At 33.5% G+C, this 12,559-nt stretch overlaps 1 long non-coding RNA gene across 1 annotated transcript in view; it reads left to right on the top strand.

Moving 5' to 3' along the window:
• Positions 1–9,756, top strand: part of LOC134803200 (uncharacterized) — a 238,342-nt gene extending 228,586 nt beyond the window's left edge. The window contains exon 2 of the long non-coding RNA XR_010145956.1: positions 9,251–9,756. This is a non-coding gene — a long non-coding RNA (uncharacterized LOC134803200). The remainder of the gene's footprint in view (positions 1–9,250) is intronic.
• Positions 9,757–12,559: the final 2,803 nt, after the last annotated feature.

Here is a 12,559-nt window from a genome sequence, read left to right as displayed (position 1 = left end):
CCAGTTTCGTTTACTATAGCGCAAACGATTGGCATCTTGGCTAGGCTTTCTGAGCACGACACGAGTGCATACTCAGCCAAACGCGTAACGAGCTTTGAACGCGGAACAACGATCGCATATTTACTGTTGGAAATGTACATTTGAACTCGTTGCGATCTCAAAGACGTGACTAGACTGATTCTTGAGAACCATCATATACACTCGGCCCAATTCGAATAATACTTATAAGATGTCACAGCGATATGATACCGATTTGTCAGTGTCAAAAGTGATGTTTTTGGTTGAGGAAATATCACTAATTGTCACTGACAGATCAGTATCATATTGGAAACAGATCTAATAAATAATTCGAATTGACCTGTTATATTTTGTAAGTATCCTTATTCTAATTAATACGCCAAAATTATAGAGAATAATTGTATATTGTATGTTTGTATTGTGTTGTATCTTGTATTGTTGTTGTTGGTAATAGAAATTATTCTTATGTTAATAGGTACCTATGTATTTTATCTTTAATAGCTACTAATATTTCAATAATTACAGAGAAGTAAGGAAAACTTGGTAAATATGTTTTTATATAAAGACATGCTACCCTTTTCTTAATTTTTAACAAGACGGCAATGTTTGAATTACATCAGAAAATTCTCATTTACTTAAACTCAGTTTTAGAAATAACAGTACTTACCTAAGAATGTAGCATTAACAATCCAAAAGAGCAACTTAAATATTAACAAGGTTTTATTTAGAATTCCAAGGAAGAGTAATTGCTTATTTCCCTTTGTAAAAATACAGTTCTCATTCAGACATCGTTTACGTAAATTAGATTTCAACTGTATACGGTCTGGTACAGAGTATGCTGAGTATGATAACAGGAGGCCAATTCGAGCATACTTACCTACATTTTGACATCAAATTTTTTTGACATTTGTGAGTATATTTTGTCCGTACATGTATTGGCGCGAGCGAGACGCACGGGCAAGTAATACCTACCAAAATATCATCATTTAGATTTTAGATTTCAAAATGTAAGTAAGTTTGTATAGGCCTCTACGAAAGCTGCCTCTTTTTTACCTTCTATTAAAGAAGAAAGAAAGCCAGAAAATTTTATAGAAACGTTATAAAGTGACCGTGACCCACAGATTACCAATTTGCCGGACGATATCAGCCTATTACAGTTGTTCTGAGCTGTCAAATTTTGCATGTAACTGACAGGCCGATATCGTCCGGCGGCATGTAATCAGTGGGCCCCTTAAGAAATAACAGTATCAAATCAATGTCAGTACGTGACGATTGGTCTGAGTGATGTATGGTGTATTCCAATAATAGGGCGAGTAGCTGTAAGTGTATATTCAAATTCGCGCGGCAGAGTGACTGCACGCCACCGGTTAACTGATTAACAGTCCGCCGGACGGTATCGGTCTGTCAGTTGTTCGGAACTGTCAAAATTTTGTTGTAACTGACAGGCCGATACCGTCCGGCGGACTGTTAATCAGTGGGCCCCTTTTAGACCCTCTACTATCGTTAGCAATTGTTCGATAACTAGGTAGGTACACCAACGGCAAGGCATATTATCATATAGAAAATCAAATACACGTTGCTAAAAACACGTGCCTCGTTGGCCTTTTATTTGAAGGATTAATGTGTGCCTTGCAGATGCAGGCAGATTCGTTTTTAATGTAAAATAAATGACTGCAAAAGTTGGTTCAAGAATGAAATATTACGAAGAGTTCATCGTGATTATAATGAATGAATATTAAATACAGGAATTCTAGGACTGTCGTTGAGTGCCACGTTTCCTCATTTCGTTTTGTCGAGAGACCGTTCTACAAAAGCGAGTCTATTTGATATATCTTTTCATAACATTGGCTGAATCATACTGCGCTTCTCACATAATTTGTTTAGTTTTTAGTTGAATTGCGCACGCTTATTAGTAATATTTACACTGAGAAAATAACTCATAGCTCTTTCATAAATCATACAAACATAGAAAAATCAAACATTGTTTTTTTTTATTCCCAAAAGTTACAGATATGTATAGGGCTTGCATTATCCGTCCATTTTTTGTATCCGGATATTTCGAATATTTCTAATTTTACTATCCGGATATCCGGATAAAACGGATAATTCGAATATTTGCTTTTTATTTACGAAAACTCACACGAACTTTATAAAAAATGTAATAGACTCAAATTTTACGTATAAAAGGTTGCGTAACAGCAAATGCTAAGGTATTTTTAGGAGTTCTACATTTTCGTTGAAATTTTATTGTCCGAATATCACTTGGTAAATTTTTTCTCTGAAGCTTTACTGTGACATGACAATCAACCTTCGGAAAATTTTATTTTTTAACAATATATAGTTAATGGAGATACTTCAACCCTCCGCTTAATATTGGCACCCTGCGCTGCGAAATTAATTTCTTAAGTGACTTCAGATGATCAAAAGATATTTGACGTTTAATTCATTAAAATTTTACAACCATGAATTATATAATTATGGTTAAACTCTTCTTCAGTTAAGAAATTGGCGTCTTATTGACATATGGTACTGGCCGTGGTTTTGATGATATTTAGAGAATCGATTACATCTTCTAACTGCTGAGATATTACATAGCATTAAAGGTCAATCAAGGCTTTCATTACAGATTTATTCAAATGCAGAATGCTAAATCTTTCTTATATCTGCTAAACAGCTACTGCATCTCGTTCATCAGTTCAATATCAACCGAAGTTCTCCTCCGTTGGACCCATTTTATTTTAGTTCTTTTCGCACGTAATTATTAATGTATCCAGACGCTAACAATAATGCAGCGCAGCGCTTTTGCACTGTACAAGTACATTCAAAGTTACTTTGTCCGTTTTACGGAGCTAGGTCGATCTGCATAAGATTGTTCCCAAATATTTAAAAAAATAAGGGAGTAGACGACAATCAAGGAGGAATACTTAAATAATCAGTTTTTATACCGCAAAAATGTATCTTAATAAATAAATAAATCGACCGACATCGTTTACGTTATGATTTTAACGTCTTTGAAATAGTTTTCTTAAAATAAATTAATGATATTTTTGTCATAAATGATATTCGAATTATTCGTTTTATCCGGATATCAACCTAATCTAAATCCGGATAGTAAATTAGACGGATATCCGGATATCCGGATTGCAAGCCCTAGATATGTATGTACTTAGTGTACGGAAATTGTGAGTTAATATATCAAACATAATTATTAAAGATACCACACAGAATTTCAGAAACTGAAAACAACTTTGAGAACCGACATTTCTTTATGTCTTATACTTAGGGAATGCGTATATCAAACAACCTAAATGCTATCCTGAATATCAAGTCAACAACTTATCCTCGTTGAAGTTCATTACTCAAACTTAACTCAAGACAGACTGAATAAATATTTGGCAAACACCTAGGCCAATAAACAGGGCAAATTTCCAATACAAACTCTTCCAGTTAGATCCCCTATTGTCAGAGCTTTGTTCGGTTAAGTTGGTCAACAAATATTTGTCAAAGAACGGAATCACATCACCTGTTCCTTTCCTTTGATTCATTATCAACCTTAGATGTATTATTATTTAAGTACATTTCTGCGTGTATCTGTATTGATCACTCTGAGGATGCTCATTATTGTCGAGGTGCTTGCCCTGAAGCTCGCTTTTTTTATTTATCTAGGATGGGTTCAATGTATCACATTGGATGACATTTAATGATTTTCTGATTGCTAGAGAAGGTTTTTGTCGTATGTGTCCGACGTGCGATGGTTCAATTCAGTGTCACTGCCCTGAAACAGGGCAATAGTCGACAGGAAAAGAGGGCAACTAATAAAATATTATTTTATCTTCTATTGCGAATCAGCAACCCATATAAGGGTCAGTACCCATACCCACGCGGAAGCTTGAAAGTCAGAGACACTTAAGTACCTAAGGTACTTAAGTGTCGTTAACTATGATATGAGTAAGTATTAGTAGAATAGGTTCCATTCATAGGTTATGTAACGGAAACTCCTTGGCGGCAATTCGATGGTCATACATATTTTTAAAACCACGTCGATGGTAAACAAGCAGAGCACACGACCCATCTGGTAGTAAGCGGTCACCGTAGGCAATGGACATGTGTGGTGCTTAACGTGCATTTCTTTTAATGTTCTGCTTTAAGGCATGCAAGTTTCTAAAAAAAAACACAAGAAAGCATACATTTTTCAAATACTTTCAAAATTCTACAAGTAACAATACGTTTTTATATCTAAGCTTACTTAGACAAAAATAATACCTATCTATAGAAAATGTGAGATAAGTATAAGTATATTTTCACCCAATTTGGACTGCTCTCTTTTTTAACATTATATGTAACAAAGAAACTTTATTTGCTGACTGTACCTCGGAATAAAAACTTCCTATTACCGCAAGCCGTTCGTGCGTCAACAGCCGTCTGTTGCAGGCTCCTTGTTAACTTGCTGACCCTACGCGGTTGCGATGTATAATACGTAGGTGTATGTAGCTAAGTTATTGGATAGTATGTAGACTCAATTCATATAATAGAGTACGACAGGTCAAATTATTTTATTCAACTTATATCATGCATTTATTAAATTAGGAAGAAAAAGTGGAAAAACACAATTTTTAACGGAAAAAGTGTGTGATAAAATATAAATAAATAGGAATTGACACAGATCGGCCTGCAAGCTCAGTAAGGCTTGGGTGCTAAACGACGATATATTATAGTACCTATATAGTTATTTAAAAATACTAATATATACATAGAAATACTTCATAACTCAAGAACAAATATTAGTACCTAATAAACACACAAGGAAATGCCCTTACCAAGATGGGCAGGACGGACCCGGGACCTCCTTCTTCGTAGGTAGGTATGGTTATTGTTATTAGTGTTATTACCGACTAGGCTGGTATGCCGTCAACATGTTTTTACAAGGTACTTTGACACAATTTCATTTGAAAGATATAGGTTTGTGCAACAAAGTTGGATAATTTTTCGAGTGCTTATTTTCAGTCCCGTGCAAACGAAAGCTTCAATAATATTATTTATTCTATAAATTATACACGCTCGTGATTATAATTTTCCAAGGGAATCATAAGCACGAGATGCAAATATCTTCGGTCTCGTGTGGAACTTATAACTTTTCATATCAGTAGTGAGAACTGATTAGAGGAAGACATGCAATCTAACAGATATTAAATTTTTCATCATCACTTTTTCACTCGTGTATTCTTAAGGTATTCTTACAAACCAGTTTAAGGACCACAAGCGTAAAAAATCGTCGAAAAGAGTGTTTTAAGGCACGAGAGGCGAAAAACCTTGTTACTGAATGAACCATAGTTTCTTTCACCACACCAACGCGAGGAAAATTAAATGTTAGCTGTAGGTACAAATGTCATCCAAATTAATTGTACTTATTAAATATTTATGATTCAAAATCATCACACCAGTACCTATTTGAACAGTTTTTCTCAATAGGTGCCTTATTCTTGCCGAGCTGCAGTGGATGTAGAACTAGAAACTATTCTTTATCGAATGCCACGGGTGCCACGGCAATGCTGAAAAATCAGACGGCTTTCGCAAGTAAGGCTTATCTGACACACAGACCGTCGAAACTACTTAGTAAATGAATATTGGTTCAAAAGCTATGTTTAAATTTGATAATTATGCTTTTCTTGAAATGTAGTTAAATTGCAAAAATACAGAAGGTTCATTATTTAATAAGCCTTTTGAAGAATTGTTATTCTTATTTCAGTCCGTCCTAGAATGATAATCGGGTTTTGGGTAGAATCTGACGTAATTGTATAATAGAAAATGACAATTACAAAATACACTTCGTTTTTTCAAACAAACATAATAAAGATTCCATTACATTATTACAATATAGAGGTAGGTACTTACAAACATTACATTAAAATTAAGTATAAACTAAACTAAACAAAGCCACAACTTAGCCAAACAACTCGTCCCGCGCCGTTCCAGACGCAGAGGTGCCCATGACGCTCAAAACAAAAACACATAGTAACTAAATCTTAGTCATTACAAAATGAATGAATGTTGTTCTGACAGAAACAATAGATATGATATGAATATTTTCTGTATAGCAATGCTGCACAGCAACGCTGCAGCAGTGACGCTGGTTCAGTCTCAATCCCAACGCAATCTTAAAACACAAGCACTTCTCAAACTTCAGAGCTAAACCGATCCGAAACGCTCCCTAAAAACAAGTCGAAGTTACTTCACAAACTCAGTGACCATGATTCGATCGGTCGGATTTCCTCCGGGACACCAAACTCCCGGCGCCGGCTGCGGATCGTACCGAAATGTTGTAGAATGGTTGTACTGTAATTTATTGGCTTCGTTTTTAAAGGAATGCGCGATAAGTGGGTAAAAGTGGAATAGATTTTTCCATTCGCATCCCATTCCAGATTTTTATATGACTAAGATATCTTTTTTGTTCGAATCAGTTAAATTTCCATGGTCGTTGTAAAATAATTAAATATTTATACCCTATCTACGACATGTAAAAATTATAAACAAACCTCTGTAACTCGAAGAAAAAAATAAAACCATAATTTACGCGTAGGTATGTATTACTATACTTACTTACTATTTTTACACGTATGTACTAATACTTACTATTTATTTATTCATTTAACCTCTGTAACTCGAGATGAATAAAAAAATGATTCAGATTCGTGCTCTCGAGGAAACCTACACTACACTGTACTGTATTGTATATACAGTTTTATAAATGCAATGCACTAAGTTACAGAAGTACAAATGTACTTGAATAAGTTGTTCGTAGGTAAATTTTAGACTGACGTGATCAAAATTAAGAGTAAAGTAATGATTTTGTAAAATTTACCTATTGTTGTAAAACTTATAATTTAATCTTCATCGAAATCGTGCGAAACCCCAAAAACATAATGGTTTATTTTTCTGTAATCTCGTTCAATATTGTGTTAGCCTTGTTACAGGGCACTGCCGTGCAGTACTTAAACAACAGTAAGTGCTACTTTTGCGATTTTTTGTTTTTTCTTGTTCTTGGACCACCATGTCAAGACGCACACATGTATATAGTCCACGTGCGATTATGATAATGGGAACATATAAAAATCGAAGCATCCATGTACAGTAAATCAGAAGAATTTAGTAAATTAAAAATTAGTGAGGTAAAACTAACTAAACTGCAGTAATAAAGTTGTCGGCTGTGAATTTTGAGACTTTACTGATTAAAATACAGTAAAGGTCTCGCGTTATTCCTATATTAACAAGTAAAGAGAAGTTAATACTTACAGCAAAAACTGTTTAAAATGGAGTACAATATAAATGTTCTAAAATATTTGTACTGTGTTTGAAATGTTATTGATTTTTCAGCATAATTACTAATTAAAATGCAGTAAACTAAGCTCACTTACTGTGATTTAAACTGTTGTTTCGCTATTTTCAAATGTATTTACTGCCTGAGACCTGAGAGATTTAACTAGCTTTCAAGTGGCGTTTCATTTAGATAGATTAACCACATTGTAGGACAAAAGTTAAATAATATCGATACCATTGATAAAATGCGGTGCTGTCGATCGTCCTACAAGTTGTCAAACACGGTCCTTAATAATACCGGTGTGAAGTTATCGGCGAACAATAACCCGACCAAATTAAGAAGTCGAGATTTTCAATGTTTTTATTCGTCGTTAAAAAGAGCGTAAGTACATTAGAGTAAGGAAAAGTTGAATGTCATCAATTCTATTAAGAACATTTCATCATAAATTTTACTATGTAGCTGAAAAACATGCATTGTGACTGGTCGTAGAATTTTGTGCTTATCAAACAAAGAAAATCCTACTTCCTAGCATACAAAACGCTTCAAGTCTATTATTTGTAAAAGCTATTGACAAAACCTTGCATTTTTCTGTTAAAAAAACTTACTTTCTTTGACAATCAAAGATTTAACGATTGATAATAGTCAGCGCTCTAAAGATTCTAGACATATATTTATCAATTTGACCAACTTCCGGGCAGAAGACCACTGTCTAACTGACATCATCAGAAACTGTACATCAGAATCTTTCATAAAACGCCTTCAGAACCCACTTAGCGAGATAACTGTAGCTGCATTAGATAAAATAAAGTTAGCGGCGGAACGATTTTGTAAACTCATTTCACGAAAAGAAAATTTCATAACTTACATAAACTGAAAATTTACATCGAGAGCTTTTATTTTAAGCTTTCATAATCCACCAATCTAGCTATTCTAAGTATTTTTTTAAATAATTCATTGCAGAGTCAATTGCTGAAATATTCCAAATACACATAACTAATTTTGACCCACTTCTAGACGAAAGACCACTTTCGTTTTGACAACATTCGGAACTGTACACCAAGATCTTTCATAAAACTCCTTCAGAACCCACTTCGCGAGCTTACTGTAGTTGCATCAGCTGAAAGAAAGTTATCGGCGGAACCATATTATATCCTTTATTAATTCTGAAAACAAAAAACCTTTGAATCTTACTTGATTTGTGAATGTAAATCAAGAGATTTTTCATAAAGCTTTCAGAATCTATTGTTCTAGGTGTTCTAAGATTATTTTTTTAAATAATTATTGAATAAGTCCGTGGCCAAAATATTCCAAATTAACATCACTAATTTTGACCCACTTCTAGACGAAAGGCCACTTTCGTTTTGGCAACATTCGGAACTATACACAAAGATCTTTCATAAAACTCCTTCAGAACCCACTTCGCGAGCTTACTGTAGTTGCATCAGCTGAAAGAAAGTTATCGGCGGAACAATATTATATCGTTTGTTAATTCAGAAAAAAAACTGAATCTTACATGATTTGTGTATGTTAATCAAGAGCTTTTTCATAAAGCTTTCAGAATCTATTCACCTAGGTGTTCTAAGATTTATTTTTTAAATAATTTATGACCTAGTCCGTGGCAAAAATATTCGAAATGAACATCACTAATTTTGACCCACTTCTAGACGAAAGACCACTTTCATTTTGACAACAACCGGAACTGTACACCAAGATCTTTCATAAAACACCTTCAGAACCCACTTCACGAGCTAACTGTAGTTGCATCAGCTGAAAGAAGTTATCGGCGGAACAATTTCCTTTGTAAATTCAGAAACAGAAAAATAACTTTGAATCTTACATGATTTGTGAATATACATGAAGAGCTTTTTCATAAAGCTTTCATAATCCACCAATCAAGGTATTCTAAGTAATTTTTAGGGTTCCGTGGCCAAATGGCAAAAAACGGAACCCTTATAGATTCGTCATGTCTGTCTGTCTGTCTGTATGTTCGTCCGTATGTCACAGCCACTTTTTTCCGAAACTATAAGCACTATACTGTTGAAACTTGGTAAGTAGATGTATTTTGTGAACCGCATTAAGATTTTCATACAAAAACAGAAAAAAAAACTATAAATTTTTAGGGTTCCCCATACATAGAACTGAAACTCAAAAAATTTTTTTTCATCTAACCCATACGTGTGGGGTATCTATGGATAGGTCTTCAAAAATGATATTGAGGTTTCTAATATCATTTTCTTCTAAACTGAATAGTTTGCGCGAGAGACACTTCCAAAGTGGTAAAATGTGTGTCCCCCCCCTGTAACTTCTAAAATAAGAGAATGATAAAACTAAAAAAAATATATGATGTACATTACCATGCAAACTTCCACCGAAAATTGGTTTGAACAAGATTTGGTAAGAAGTTTTTTTTAATACGTCATAAACCGTAAACCGCAGTTTTATTATGTTACTTGCTGTTACGGAACCCTTCATGAGCGAGTCCGACTCGCACTTGGCCGCTTTTTTAAATAATTCATTGCAGAGTCAATGGCTGAAACATTCCAAATACACATAACTAATTTTGACCCACTTCTAGACCAAAGACCACTTTCATTTTGACAACATCCTGAACTGCACACCAAGATCTTTCATAAAACTCGTTCTAAAAGTGGGTTCTGAAGGTGTTTTATGAAAGATCTTGGTGTACAATTTCGGATGATGTTAAAATGAAAGTGGTCTTTCATCTAGAAGTGGGTCAAAATTAGTGATGTGCATTTATAGTATTTTGGTCACGGATTTGGTCATAAATAATTTAAAAAATAAATCTTAGAACACCTAGGTGAATAGATTCTGAAAGTTTTATGAAAAAGCTCTTGATTTATTACATTCACAAATCATGTAAGATTCAGTTTTTTTTCTGAATTAACAAAGGATATAATATTGTTGCGCCGATAACTTTCTTTCAGCTGATGCAACTACAGTAAGCTCGCGAAGTGGGTTCTAAAGGCGTTTTATAAAATATCTTGGTGTACAGTTCCGGATGTTGTCAAAATAAAAGTGGTCTTTCGTCTAGAAGTGGGTCAAAATTAATGATGTTCATTTGGAATATTTTGGCCACGGACTTGTTCATAAATTATTTAAAAAATAAATCTTAGAACACCTAGAACAATAGATTCTGAAATCTTTATGAAAAAGCTCTTGATTTACATTCACAAATCAAGTAAGATTCAAAGGTTTTTTTTTCAGAATTAATAAAGGATATAATATGGTTCCGCCGATAACTTTCTTTCAGCTGATGCAACTACAGTAAGCTCGCGAAGTGGGTTCTAAAGGTGTTTTATGAAAGATCTTGGTGTACAGTTCCGAATTTTGTCAAAACGAAAGTGGTCTTTCGTCTAGAAGTGGGTCAAAATTAGTTATGTGTATTTGGAATATTTCAGCAATTGACTCTGCAATGAATTATTTAAAAAAAATACTTAGAATACCTAGATTGGTGGATTATTAAAGCTTAAAATAAAAGCTCTCGATGTAAATTTTCAGTTTATGTAAGTTATGAAATTTTCTTTTGTTGAAATGAGTTTACAAAATCGTTCCGCCGCTAACTTTATTTTATCTAATGCAGCTACAGTTATCTCGCTAAGTGGGTTCTGAAGGCGTTTTATGAAAGATTCTGATGTACAGTTTCTGATGATGTCAGTTAGACAGTGGTCTTCTGCCCGGAAGTTGGTCAAATTGATAAATATATGTCTAGAATCTTTAGAGCGCTGACTATTATCAATCGTTAAATCTTTAATTATCAAAGAAAGTAAGTTTTTTTAACAGAAAAATGCAAGGTTTTGTCAATAGCTTTTACAAATAATAGACTTGAAGCGTTTTGTATGCTAGGAAGTAGGATTTTCTTTGTTTGATAAGCACAAAATTCTACGACCAGTCACGATGCATGTTTTTCAGCTACATAGTAAAATTTATGATGAAATGTTCTTAATAGAATTTATGACATTCAACTTTTCCTTAAACTAATGTACTTACGCTCTTTTTAACGACGAATAAAAACATTGAAAATCTCGACTTCTTAATTTGGTCGGGTTATTGTTCGCCGATAACTTCACACCGGTCTTAATAATCCCCTATCCTCTTAAGGCCCAAGGCCCTACCTATAACACTTATTCAGTTCGATGAAATTTAAATCATATTCAATTGGAACAGAGTCGTTCAATTTTAATTTTTTTTTCTTGTGGTGTTTCTTTCATAATGGATATTCTTGTATAAATGTATGGGAAAGATTTTTATTACTAGTATTTTTATTCAGTACCCTTACCACGACTTTGACACTGACATATTCGCTAACGTCTGCGTAACTTACTTTCTATACAACATCGCAGGTATGAACAAGATGTATTGTTAGAAAATGATGCACAGGCTAGCGAATATGTCAGTGTCACATCAGTGTCAACTTCGTGATAAGACTACAGCATGTAGAAGACAAGATAAAGATCTCATTTTTATTGAATTTGTATGTGACATAGTCACAAGTTGGATTATATTAATCTGTAGGAATTGATTGTAAAGATTGAGTGCCATGGAAAAAGTCTGATCTTTATGATAGGTACTCTACGGGTTACTAACTACTAATTCCAACTACATAGTAAGATATACTTATTTAATTTTTTATGATTGATGTTTTTTTTTTAATATACATTCGTGTATTTTTATAAACATACCTTATTTGTACCACGACGTGTTGGTATCTCGAAGAACTCAATCAATATATATAATAAGTAAAATACAGTAAATAGTTATGAATACTCTATTTTAGCTTGCAATTCATTCAAGTAGCTATTAGTGTACGAGGGTTGTTTACAGTAATCCGCTTTTTTACTGCACTTTATTCTGCATTTATTGTGTTTTTACTTCTTTCCGAGGGTACAGTAAAACTGTAAAATTTTGAAAAATTGCAATAATTTATACAATAATTTTTAAAATAAAAAAGTGTTCACGTATTCGTATTTCATGTATTCTAAAATGCTATATTTTGACATTTAGAGATTGCTGCGTAACAATTTTTAATGAATCATTGGAACACTCTTAGTACTAGTCTATTAAATTAACTTTTTTGTGACAATAGATGTTAAAAATAACGTGTAAAATATTCGTTACAACCAAAAACTTATTTTATACGTCATTGAATAAATTATAATTTAAATCACCATTTTAAAATATCAAGTAGGTAGTGAACACAGGTTAAAG

The sequence above is a fragment of the Cydia splendana genome, chromosome 2 (genome assembly GCF_910591565.1).
Source record: "Cydia splendana chromosome 2, ilCydSple1.2, whole genome shotgun sequence".
In the NCBI taxonomy this organism is placed as follows: domain Eukaryota; kingdom Metazoa; phylum Arthropoda; class Insecta; order Lepidoptera; family Tortricidae; genus Cydia; species Cydia splendana.
This window is presented reverse-complemented; position numbering and strand designations above follow the sequence as displayed.